Source organism: Talpa occidentalis, unplaced genomic scaffold (assembly GCF_014898055.3).
Source record: "Talpa occidentalis isolate TD23 unplaced genomic scaffold, MPIMG_talOcc4v2.1 talOcc4.3, whole genome shotgun sequence".
In the NCBI taxonomy this organism is placed as follows: Eukaryota; Metazoa; Chordata; class Mammalia; order Eulipotyphla; family Talpidae; genus Talpa; species Talpa occidentalis.
Genome location: NW_023603184.1, coordinates 90,525,587 through 90,539,142, shown reverse-complemented (window position 1 = coordinate 90,539,142; position 13,556 = coordinate 90,525,587). Strand labels below are relative to the sequence as shown.

General features: G+C 37.5%; 1 long non-coding RNA gene across 7 annotated transcripts in view; it reads left to right on the top strand.

The window, feature by feature from the left end:
- LOC119255848 (uncharacterized) overlaps positions 1–13,556 on the top strand; it is a 428,764-nt gene that overhangs the window by 52,634 nt on the left and 362,574 nt on the right. The window lies entirely within an intron of this gene.

Sequence of the window (13,556 nt, the reverse complement as noted above, 5' to 3'; positions counted from 1 at the left end):
TTAAGAACAGAGGTGGGTTATTTAATTCATTTTGGAAAATACTAGGGCATATTTTATTTTGAATGTATTGTTTTAGATGAATACAGCATAGTCAGTGATGAGTTGAGTGCATGGGAAAGGGAAGCAACATACTTGGTACAGGTTGTACTCAGTTGTATGATGAGAAAGGAATGTTGCTAACTCAGAACAAGAGTAAGGGGCTGTCAGAGAGCACTTAAAATCCTACTGACATTTGAACTAATGCCTCTACTCTAGAGAAAAACAGACTGAATGACCATAAAACAAGAGGGGGTTATTGACAGTCCCACGGCATTCATGAGGCAGAGGAACAAAGGGTGATGGTGAACAGATAGGGTCATGATTTCCAGCCAGCTTGATGGAGAAGGGATGTCATGGAATTCTTATAAGAAGTGGAATGGTTGGATCTTAAATTATTAGTAGAAGTTCTATAAGTTAGGGTAGAAAGTAGGTACCAGGGTTTCTGTATTTATTTATTTTTTGTTATTTTGGTAGAAGGAAACATTCATTAATAAATACAGGGTCCATTGGAGGCTTTATCCTTTGAATTTTATTACTAATCCATAAAAATCTTTCCTCTGTCTCTGGTGGAAACTGTATTAACTTCAGTTGCTTGCTTAAAAGTTCCAGTGACTCTCATAAAAAGTTAAAAAAAAAAAAAAAAAAAAAAAGGGCCTCCCCGGTGGCGCAGCGGTTGAGCGCTGGGTTGCGAAGCTGCCCGCAGCCTCTGCAGCGCCGGTTCGATTCCCGGCTGCTCCCCGGCCACCAGAGGAGGGTCCCACATGGTGCACAGACCTCTCCTGCCGCCCGCTGCTCCCCTCAGCAGTGTACTTCTGTCCTTCTGCCTGCTCTGCTCCCTGCTCTGGCTCTGGTGAATTCTCTCACCCTCCCGCGCTTCTGACTGTACCCAGTGCATGTATAAACGAAACAAACGAACAAATAAATAAATAAATAAAAACATGCCTCTATAAAAAAAAAAAAAAGTTTAAAAAAAAAAAAAAAAAGTTAAAAAAAAGACCTTTGTAGAGTCTCTTAAGGACTTGGCCAGAGCGAAATTATCAGGCAAAGTGAATGAGAGCTTGGTGCGTGGTCTTCTGTCCTGGTTCTAAGGCACTCTACCTGGCCACCTTATGGTTGCTTCTATGTCATTTTCAGGTACTACAAATAATGCCCTCACACCACTTTATCTTGGATGGTCTTGACTCTTTTCCCACTTCTCTATCACCATACCATGGAACTGTCCTGTTGTCTTTATGATTTCCATTTTAGCAAAGAGAAGAGAAAGAAGAAGACACCAGTAGTAAGGAAAGAAGTGTTGTGAGAGAGTCACACAGCAGGCAATATGGAAGGCATTCGAGGGCAATTTTCATGTGCTGTGAAGAAGTGGGATGAAATGAAAGCCTTTCAAAAAGAGCTAGATGCTTCAAATACCCTCCCCACCATCACCACCACCAACTCAGTTCCTGCCCCCAGGAGAAAGATCAAAATAACTTTCTGTGGGATGAAATGATGACAATGACTTTGGATCCAATTAGATTTCATAACCGAGAAACAACCCTTCCATTTGAGGTTTGCTAAAGTACTGAACTGTGAAACTCAAATTGCCAGGAAAGAAATGAAAGAGACTTGAACTCATGGCCCTTTGGACATTTCCCTTCATGTCAAAAAAGGATTATTTTCTCTCTGAAAATAGGATAGGAAATGGACAAGTTTAAACTGAGACATAGTGGAAACAATAGTAATTAGAAATGACTCAGAGAGGAAAAGAAAAATGAGTTTAGATTAATGTCAAGCCTGTAGTTATCACAGGATCTGAATTTTGCTTACATTATCACATATTTTAAGCATTACTTAGCTCTTCTGATGTATTTTCCTTACTCTTGGAAGCTAAGGCTAACTACTCAAGAGTGGACACACAGGAGATGGGCATATAGAAGCATCCACAATGAATGAGCTAAGACATGTAAATGCAGCTCTGTTCCAGAGCATTGAAATAAGCCTATATATAGACAGATCCTCCACATGTGTTGGAGCTGGAATGGAGCCATGTAGAGAAGGATCACTTGAGGGAAAAAGAAAGTACACACATACATATATGTCTATCTATGCAGACATACAAACTACAGGTGTGGGTTATGTTTGTGTACACATATTGTATTTATACACATACATTTGTGCAGAGTTCACAGAGCACACCCAAACAAATACACACCAGATGTGATGTATTTGAGCTCTGGAAGAAAAGAAGTGAAGTAGGGTTTTTGAGGACATTGGTCATACTACCTGGTATACAGCTTTTTGGAGGGCACATTATACATTTGTATTTGTTTATTTTGGATAAGAAGAAACTCACAGATAACATAACTGCTTCAAAATTTTGGAGCAACATCATGTGGAAGAAGGATTTAACTAATTCCATATGGTTCCAGAGATTAGAAATGAGGCTGAAGTATAGCAGATTTTTATTCTAAATGAAAAAGACTTTCGAACAATTAGTATTATACAAAAGAGACATGGGTTCCATCTAAAAGTAGATAATGATATTCCTGCTCTTGGAAATGACATGTGGCAGAGGCTGCATGACCATCTGTCATAAAAGTTGTAGGGGGCATTCTTCTGTTAGGTGGGGGTTTGGACGACAGTCTTTGCTGAGCAATCTCTGTTCTGAAATAGCAGCCAGTTCCTGTTTCAGTAGGTCCTAGAGATAATGATTTTTAGTTTTCTATTTTTTCTTTTCTCCCTACTTTTTGGATCACCTTTAAATTTCTGTTTCTGCTTTCTTCTTCTTTATCCTTCCCATGCCTTCTAGACCTGAGGGATGGGGTGAAGGTAATGTTTGTTGCGAAAGTAAAATGAAGAAGAAAAATGTGTAACTCAGTTAACTTTTATTTTCATCTCAAATCCTGATTATGAGTGTGTGAATGTATGTGTGTGTAATGGTATGGTTTTTTTTTTTGTGTGTGTGTGGGTAGACCCTCAGTAAGCTGTGGTATTGCCTGGGGAAATGAGGATTGTAGTGTTTTTCACCTGAATGGTTCCTCTCCAAAGTGGATGTTTGGAAGATCTGGGGTTTGGTGATCACTTTTAATTGTCACAATGTGTGGGGGATGCCTCTGGCATTTAATGGGAGAAGGGAAGGAATGCTTGATGCCTGACAATGTACAGAAATTGAGCATACAGTCTAGCATTAGACCACCCCAAATGACAATAGAACCCCACTGGAAAAAACGTAGGTAATGATTTTGGAGATAGACTGTCTGGATTTAAATCCTGATTTGGCCTTTTTATTTGATTTGCATCCTTTTTAGTGTTTTGGAAGTATAGGATTTCCACTTTGAGGTGTAGTTCCCATAGCACTCCCACTACCAGAGCACCCATAGTCCTTCACCATAGTCCATTGTACTCTTTCCCATCCATTCTCAGCCCTCTTTCTCCCCCACTGGATGTCTCCGTTCTATGTTCTGCTTTCAAGGGATGGTTTTAAAGTTTGTCTTTGACCCTTTGCTTTGTTTACCTATATTCCACATATAAGTGACACCATCCAGTATTTATAGTTTTCGTTCTGGCTTATTTTACTCCAGATCCATCTATGTTTCTGCAAATGGCATAGTGTATCTTTTTTGATAGCTGAGTAGTATTCCACTGTGTATGTATACCACATCTTCCTGATACATTTATCTGTTTTGGGGCTCTTAGGTTGTTGCCATAGCTTGGATATTGTACATAGTGCTGCATTAAACATGGGAGTGCAAGTTTCTTTTCGAATTAGTGTTTTAATATTTTCCAGATAGATACCTAGATGTGGAATTGCTGGGTCATATGTTTAGTCTTTTGAGAAACCTCCACACTGCTTTCCATAGAGCGTGAACCAGACTACATTCCCACCAACAGTGTAAGAGGGTTCCTTTTTTGTCACACCCTTGCCAGCCCTTTGTGTCTAGTCTTTTTGGTATGGGTCATTCTCACAGCTGTGAGGTGGTGTCTCATTGTTGTTTTGATTGGCATTTCCCTGATGATTAGTGATGGTGAAGATTTTTTTCATGTGCCTGTTAGCCATCTCATGTCTTCTTTGGAGAAGTGCCTACTTAGCTCTTCTGCACATTTTTTGATTGGTCTCTTTTCTTTTTGTAGAGTTGTATGAGCTCTTTGTAGATATCAGTCCCTTTTCAGATGTATGGATGGTGTGCAAATATTTTTGCTCATTCAATAGGGTGTCTCTTCATTTTAGTTATGTTTTCTTTCTCTATGCTGAAGCTTATTAGTTTGATATAGTTCCAATTGTTTATATTCTCTTTTCTTTTCATTGTTGCTGGAAATGAATCCACAAAGACATCACTGAATGTTATGTCATGGAATCTTTTCCTTATTGCCTTCAATATATTTTATGATTTCAGGTCTTACATCCAAGTCTTTTATCCATTTAAAGTTGATTTTTGTGTATGATATGAAATAGTGGCCTAGTTTCGTTCTTTTGCATGCAACTGCCCAGGTTTCCCAACACTATATGTTGAAGAGGATTTCTGTGTTGCAGTGTATATTCTTAGCTGCTTTGTCATAGATTAACTGTCCATATAGGTATGGGCTTATTTCTGGGCTCTCAATTCTATTCCATTAGTCGATCTGTCTGTTTTTGTTCTAGTACCATGCTTTTTAACTTATTATGGCTTTGTAGTGTATTTTTTTTAAAAAAAAATTATTAATTTATTTGTTTGTTTGTTTGTACATACAAGCACTGGGTACAGTCAGAAGCACGGGAGGGTGAGAGAATTCACCAGAGCCAGAGCGGGGAGCAGAGCAGGCAGGACCGAAGTACACTGCTGAGGGGAGCAGCGGGCGGCAGGAGAGGTCTGCGTGCCATGCGGGACCCTCCTCCGGTGGCCGGGGAGCAGCCGGGAATCGAACCGGCGCTGCAGAGGCTGCGGGCAGCTTCGCAACCCAGTGCTCAACCGCTGCGCCACTGGGGAGGCCCTTTGTACTGTAATTTGAATTCTGGAAGTGTGATACTTATTCCTCTTTTTTGTCAGGCTAACTTCAGTTCTCTGGGGTCTTTTATGGTTCTATATGAATTCCGGTAATATTTGTTCCATATCTTTGAAGAATGCCATTGAATTGTGTTGAAACTTATATTGCTTTGGGTAGGATGGCCATTTTGACAATGTTGATTCTTCCATTGCATAAGCAGGGAATGTCTTCTCATGGTTTTTGTGTCTTATTTCTTTTAACAATATCTTAGGTTTTTTTTTTTTTTTTTAACTATTCTTGTGTCCCTAGCATAAATTCCACTTGGTTACAATATATGATTGTTTTAATACATTGTTGGACTAGGTTTGCTAAGATTTTATTGAGAATTTTTATATCTGTGTTAATTATGGAAATTGGTCTGTAATTTTCTTTTTTTGTATTATCTTTCTTTGGTTTTGGTATTTGAGTAATCTTTCCTTTGTAAAATGTGTTTAGAAGTATTCCTTCTCTCTCCATATTTTGAAAGAGTTTGAACAGCATAGATAATAGTTCATCTTTGAAAGTTTAATAGAACCTCATTTGTGATGCTATCTTTTTTTTTAATAAATTTTATTTTTATATTCCCCATACAATTGCAATCCCCTTATTTTGACCCCAATCCCTCCCTTCCCCGCCCCCCACCCCCATATAGTGTCTCTGTTTCATAGTTTTTTGTTGATTTTGATTCTTATAGTTATTCATTTTCCTGGTCCCTTATTAAAGTTTTCTAGATTCCTGCTATGAGTGAGACCATCCGGTATTTTTCTTTTTCTTTCTGGCTTATTTCCCTGAGCATGATCCCTTCCAGCGCCCTGTGATGGTATCTTGCCTCAGATTTTTGTTTTTTGGGAGGGTTTTGATTACTGTTCAGTTTTCTGCTTGTGGTTGGTTTATTTAAGGGTTTCTATTTCTTTCAGTGTATAGACTTAGCTCCTTTGTTACAGATTAGCTGTCTGTATATGTGTGGGTTTATTTCTGGGCTCTCAATTTTATTCCATGCTCATGGGCAACTACTTTAACCTCTTCGGGTGCTTGTTTTTTATATCTGTGATAGGCAAAGGAATACCACTTTGCTCACTGTGTGGTTGTCAGGATTAAATGAATTAATAAGTTAAATGCTTAGAAGAGCACAAATTATGTCATCTATAATTTTATTTTTTTCTGTCATGACCAGAAATTTTGAATTATTTTACATGTTGAGTATATGAGAGTTTCTGTATGCTTTAACTAGTTTTAAGGGAACTAGAACAGTAACAAACCAATACTGACAAAAGTGTGGATTATTTAGATCCCTTGAGGTTGTAAAGCTGCTGTGATATAACCATGGATACATATGTACAGAAAGCATTGATAAGATAAAAAAAAAAAAAAAACTGTTTTATGTGGAGTATAGAGAAACAAAACAAAGGACCAGACAAAGCTAAAGCAAAACAATCTCTATGAATTTATTTGATATCAGGGTGTGGAAAATACATTTGTAATATATGGTGACTATGAAATTTTGAAAAAGTTTTTTTTTCTCTTTAGTTCCTTATGCTTGAAAAGGTAGTGATTCATATAGCAGGCCAATCTTAATCCTTCAGTGATACTATTATTTTATCTTTTATTTTTTTTTTTTTAAATAGAGGCATGTTTATTTATTTATTTATTTGTTTGTTTGTTTTGTTTATACATGCACTGGGTACAGTCAGAAGCGCGGGAGGGTGAGAGAATTCACCAGAGCCAGAGCGGGGAGCAGAGCAGGCAGAAGGACTGAAGTACACTGCTGAGGGGAACAGCGGGCGGCAGGAGAGGTCTGTGCGCCATGTGGGACCCTCCTCCTGTGGTTGGGGAGCAGCCGGGGATCGAACCTGCGCCGCAGAGGCTGCGGGCAGGTTCACAACCCAGCGCTCAACCGCTGCGCCACTGGGGAGGCCCTATTATTTTATCTTTTAATACTGACTCAGAGGCATTTCAAGATTTACCACATTCCAAGGTCATAATCATGGACTTTAACCATAATTCTATCCTAAGTCTGGAAGGCACATTTGATTAAGCAGAATCTGTTAAAATATTGTAATGCCATAGAAATTGCTTTCAGAAAAAAAGTCCATGACATTAGTGTGTTTACTTTTCATTTTTAATCTATTTTATGAAAACAGAGTCAAGCTTCTTCATAATAATGTGTATTTTGGTATGATGAACAGTATTTCCAATAGATTTTGTACCATCTGTTTAAATAATTCCCCTTTCCCATTTTGACCAGCTTATTTAGAGGGAAACACAAGTACGTAGGATAATATGTAGACTGAGCCATATGATTCTGCTATGATATGACTGTTATGTTTTCCTATGAATATATATTGAGAAGCGTTAAACCTTTTTCAGCCTCTCATGGATGCATTTTTCTATCAACCTCTGGCACAGGTAACCTGGATGGATGTCATAAATTCAATGGAAAGAATGAAGACATCTTACAGTTTATTAAAATGTGTATACTTACCCATTTTCAGTATTTGTTATGAGTACTGAATGAGTTCATACAAGTCAAGGACTTTAAAAATAGACAAATAACATATTTAGCAAGTGTCAGGTTTGTTTTTGATTTTTCTGAAGTGGCTGGTAATAAGCTTTTTAGATTCATCAACATGTTGAGCTTATGAAAGTGTCTGTATGCCTTAAGCAGTCGTAGGGTTCTGGAACATGCTGAACGAATACTTAACAAATTCCATGGAATGCTACCACTCTCGTGCAAGATCTTGATAGTGGGAGAAGCCATGGGGGTGTGGGGACAGGGGTAATTGGGAACCATTTAATTTTCTGTGAAATTAAAACTATCCTACAAAATAGTCTAGTACATGTTTGAAAATAATATTGAGATTAAGACTGGGATTGAATAATGAAGATGATCATGATGATGAAGTTGTTTGAGTAATTCAGGATCCAGAACACAAAGCTTGAGATGACTTATTTTTATGACTTCTTATTTTCATATATACCCTTTCCCGAACTCCTCTGGGACTTTTAAAGAATTTAACTTCAAGAGGAATTTAGTTTACTGATTTATGTCAGCCTCTGAGGAAGCCCAGTTTAGAGAGGAAAGCCTAGGGCCTCCCTGGTGACTCAGTGGTTAAAGACAGCCCTGTCAGGCTATCGCCAGGGCACAAGTTCCATACCCGGCTGGCAGGTGAGCAACCCACATGGTTTTTGGGTGGGAAGCAACCCACATGGTTAAGCGGACCTCTCCTGCCTTGCCCCCTGCTCCCTTTAGCAGTATATTTCAGTGGATCTGCCTGGCTCCCCACTCTCTCTGGTGAATCCTCTCACCACCCCCGCCGTACCTCTGGTTTACACCTCAGTTCTTGTATGCATAAATAAATCTTTAACAAAAATAAAGAGGGAAGCCTAACACATCGTTATCCTCATGGCTGTATGATTAGCCTACTCAGGGTCTCAGGGTAGTGCTGTTTTGTCTAAAGTGTCCTGCTTCATTCACTCATCTAGCCATGGTGCCTTCTAGCTTGTACAGTATTCCTGCTTTACACTGTAAGTTTATAATATTTGTCTGCTTTTGAATTGATTATTACTCTACTCTTCATTAACTGCTTTTCACTAACTCCTCATACTCCTAGTTCAGCTCAATGTTCTCTCTGACAAACCTTAGCAAAATTTTCCACACTAACTAATAAAATGAGATCTTGTTCTAAACTTAGGGTCAGTGTCAGCACTGGCTTGAATTTTGAGTTGGGTGGTGGAGAGCACTGTAACTATTTGTACTTTGATAATTTTGGCCCAGTTGTGTGTTTTCACTTGTAGCAAAAGGAAATTTGCATGTAATTAAAAGTTGACTATTTTTCTTTACAAATCTTAACACAGTGACCCTCCTTGCAGTCAGACAACAACTACATCAATATTTATACAGATTACATAAAATCTGCATAACTACTGATAATTTAAATTGAGAGAATTGTTCTTTCTTTGCTCCCTTTGTATTCTATAAAATATTGGGTCACTGTTATGTTATCTTCTCAGTCATTAACTGGAGGAAGTTCCTAGTCACACAGATAATTTTTCTTGCTCTGCTATTATCACTACTTTGAAGAGTCTTTCCATACTGAAATTAGAAAGTTTTAATCTTTAAAAATAACATTTTTAATGCTATTTTAAAATTGGGGTCTGATGGACTTAACTAATCAAGTTGTCCGTATGACAGTGACCATCTTATTTTTTGAAGGAAAAATATTCAAATAAATAGGAATATATGTGTATTTGCAGAGAAATTCAGCCTGTAGTGGTTCTTGCAGTGGAAATGTTTGACCAAAGTAATAGAAATAATTTTCAGGATTCAGGCCAAGAGTACAAAGTTTAAAAGTATGGAGGGTTGTCTTTGGGGACTCCCTGTAAGAAGCTATGGAAGATCAACTGACCAACTGAATTGTATCAAATAAAATATTTCACTCATTTTCCTAAAAATTTCCTTCATCTTGGGCCTCCCTGGTGGCACAAGGGGTTACATCTCAGCACTATCAGGCTGTTCACAGCTACTGCAGCACCAGTGTTATCCCCAAACAGGGAGCTAACCTGCATGGTGCAGCAGACCTCTCCTGTCTCACCAGCTGCTCCCTCAGTGATATATTTTAGTCAGTCTGCCTGTTCTGTTCCCCACTCTGTCTCTGGTGAATTCTCTCACCCCCGCACCTCTGGCCTGTATGTACCCCAGTTCTTATATGCATAAATAAATCTTTAAAAAAAATTTTCCTTCACTTTCTCCCAAAATGATAATTTCTAAAACAAAAAGACAGTGACATAGTAGCTAATTGATATTGAAAATTTAGACATCGTTATAATAGGCAGAAATGTGCACTTTTCCCTTTCTTTTTAAGGAGAGCTTATTTCATTTAATATGGAAATTGCCACCTTATTTAGTGTCAGAATAGTTCAGATGTTGTACTAAAGCCAACTTAAAGCCTTTATTCCCTGTGCTCACCACCACTCACCAAGAGAAGAATTTTACATTAGGAGACTGTTTAATAATCTGAAGTATCTGGAGACTTTTCCTTCCTTTACCTCTTTTCCTAGATATTCATTCACAATAACTTTGTGCCTTGTACTGTATTACACACATGGGATATCAAAATGGGATAAAGTTTTGTCCCAGCTATACCAAGTTCTCTAAAATGGGGAAAACAGTCATTTAAAAATACCTAGGTAGGGCCTCGCCTGGTGGCGCAGTGGTTGAGCACTGGGCTGCGAAGCTGCCCACAGCCTCTGCAGCTCCGGTTAGATCCCTGGCCACCTGGCGATGGTCCCACATGGCGCGCAGACCTCACCTGCTGCCTGCTGCTCCCCTCAGCAGTGGTTTTTGTCGGTCTGCTTGTTCTGCTCTCCGCTCTGGCTCTGGTGAATTCTCTCACCCTCCCGCGCTTCTGGCTGTACCCAGTGCTTGTATAAATAAATAAAATAAATCTTTAAAAAAATAATAAAAATAAAAATACCTAGGTAAATGCCAAGAAAATTGGACTTTAATGTGCTTAGTGGTTTTGTTAAGGAAAGAAAGGTGGACTTAGTATAAGTGTTAGAATTTTTTCCCTGCATCCTCTTTGCTTAAAAATTTCTTTATCATTTGTGATTGTGAATTGTCCAGAGGCTTGACTTTGTTCTTTTTCTCCAGGAATTCTCCCCTAGATATGAAACCTGGCTTCCAAGACAAAAATCCTTTATTATCTACTTATTGCCTAAAGCTTTGCCAGGCATTAACACAGGGGATGTGCTAATGGTGGTCTTGTTATCATTTGTTTAAACAAAATCAAAACCAACAGATATCAACTGGACTGAGTTTATGAATTAAATTATAAGAAGAATCATAGAATTTTTTTAAATAATTTCTATGCAGTCTTGATTTTTTTTTTAAAGATTTATTTATTTATACAAGAACTGGGGTACAATCAGAGGCATGGGAGGGTGAGAGAATTCACCAGAGACAGAGCAGGAAGCAGAACAGGCAGACGGACCAAAGAAGCTGCTGGGGGGTGTAGCGGGCGAGGCAGGAGAGGTCTGCCGTGACATATGCATTTCTCCCTAACCGGCCAGGAATCGAACCTGTGCTGCAGACGCGGTGCTTAACCGGCTTCTGGGGAGGCCGCAGAAGAATCATAGAATATTAATGAAGATTCAAAGCTCTGAAAAATTATATCATCCTCAGAAATACTCACTTCCCTGCTATTTATGTCCCATTCATAGAGCATGAGCCATGAAGTGAGATGATTTGGCTGTGAGTCCCACAAAGGTAATTGAGCATCTTTTGGCACAAAGTCACTTTTTTTTTTGAGGAAGAAATAAAACAATGTAGGAAAAGAATATAGCATGTTCCTAGTCATGTAGTCAATATTCAGTAATGATGGGGCACTATAATTTCCTGATAGGTATTATCATAATCCTGCCCCTGAAGAATTTTTCTTTTACTCAGGAATGGGTTTTTGGGAATACTTAGCTGTGATTATTTGAATGCAATTGAAAGAAACTTGTCAGTACTGCTCAGTTGCATATTCCAATAACTTGTTTCAGTAACTTATTAGTTTTAAGTTAAAGCTTTCCTCATATCTGGTATGTTAATCTATTTATATTCTTATGTGTAAAGAGAAAAGAAGGTCAGTTTTAGACTGAATGCATCTCCTTTGACATAACAAAGATCACTGGGTTCTTGGAGAAGGGAATCCAATAAACATTAAAAGCAAATTTTACTTATTTCATAAGAAACCATGCATGTTAGCCAAAAAATAGTTTGATGGCTTTCTGTTTTGCTAATTTAGATGTCTTTTCAAAGTTGAAGAGACATCTTCACTATTCAGCTTATGATGACATTTTACCTAAAATATATTAATTATTCTTTTACGTCCTGTAGGTACTGAGTGATGGTAGATGAAATATATAAAATCTATCATCCAATGAGAAAAACTGGAAAATTTTGATAAAACAGGAAAATGAAACATTCATTTAAATACTTTTGAGCACTAACAAGACAGGAATGTGGGCAGAATGAGTGAAAACTGAACGAAGGGTTAAACTTGGTGTTGGAGAGAGCGGTGTGCCAAGGTTACAGGTGATTTTTTTCCTGGGGGAAGTTGCTAATTTTGATGGAGACCATAAGCAGAAAAAAGAGACTGATGAGCACTTTAGATATTCATGCTCAGTGTGTGGGATGTACAAGAGAAGGTAAGAGACATGGGATATAATGGGAAGAGTTTATGTATGTTTAATCAGATTCTAGGAGGAAAAGAATGGGGCAGAATCAGTACCTGAAGAGATTTTAAACACATTCATTTCACAAATTTGGAGACAGTAAGTGTGCTAGCAGGGTACTACCACAGAAGAGTGGGATTCTGGCATAAGCACTCTTCCTAGTTTCCTGACATGGTGGACAGAGACGGGAGCTATCTCTTCTTTTTATAAGGACACTTATTTCATTATGAGGACTCCACATTCATACACAATTACCTCCCCAAGTCCCACCTTCAAATAGCATCAGATAATGGCTGTAACATATGAATTGGGTGAGTGTGTGTGTGTGCAAACACGCATTGCATACCCAGAACTCTGCTGTGGACTCCCTTTGTCTACATTTTCATTCAGTGGAAGGTAGAGGGATTAATCAAAGATATTTTCATATGCTAAAAAAAATCAACAGTATATTTATAAGAGGCACATTATTTTACATTGTATGTAAATCAAGTACCAAATATTTTAAAGAAATGAAAACAGAAGTTATTGGAATACAGTGCAGTTAATAGAAATCAGTCAGCATGTTAATCAGGAAACCCTTATGTATTTGGGAATTAAGAAGCATATTTTCAAGTAACATGTAGAACAAAGAAAAATAGCAATAAAAATAGAAAAATGTGATTGGTGGTAAAAATAATACATGTATTGTGAAGTGTAGGAAAACTATGATTAGAGAAAAATTTATAGTTTGTAATATAGTCCAGAAAATAAGAATTGCTATAAGTGAGAAGAGAGTCAATTGCAAAAAGTGAGTTAAAGACAGAGAAATTCAGACATGATGACAGTAAAAGACTGTCAATAATAAAATAAAAGCAGAAAACAACATACTAAAAACAGATCAGGTACTGAAAATAGAAATTAGTGAAGAAAAAAATTATTTTTGGAAAGACTAATAATACACATTGGCAAGAATGGTAAAGAAAAACCTTAAAAATACATAGAAACCATTATCATGAATGGAAAAGTTAGCATTATTAAAGAGTTCAGAAATTAAAAATAGCAAAAGAAGATATTATGAATAAATATATACTAATAGTATATTGTTAAATTCCTGAAGATATTGATAAATTCCTAAAACACACAATTTACCACAAGTGATGCAAAAAAAAAAAATGATCCTTTTAATTATTAAAGATGTTGAATTCTGAATTTAAAAGGTAAATAAACTCAAACCCACAAAATTCCATCTGGCACAAAGATTACTTCCAATCTACTTGTCATCTTTGATAAATTGTTTATCAAACATTTTAAAAAATGCATCTGTATAGAGCAATTTTACC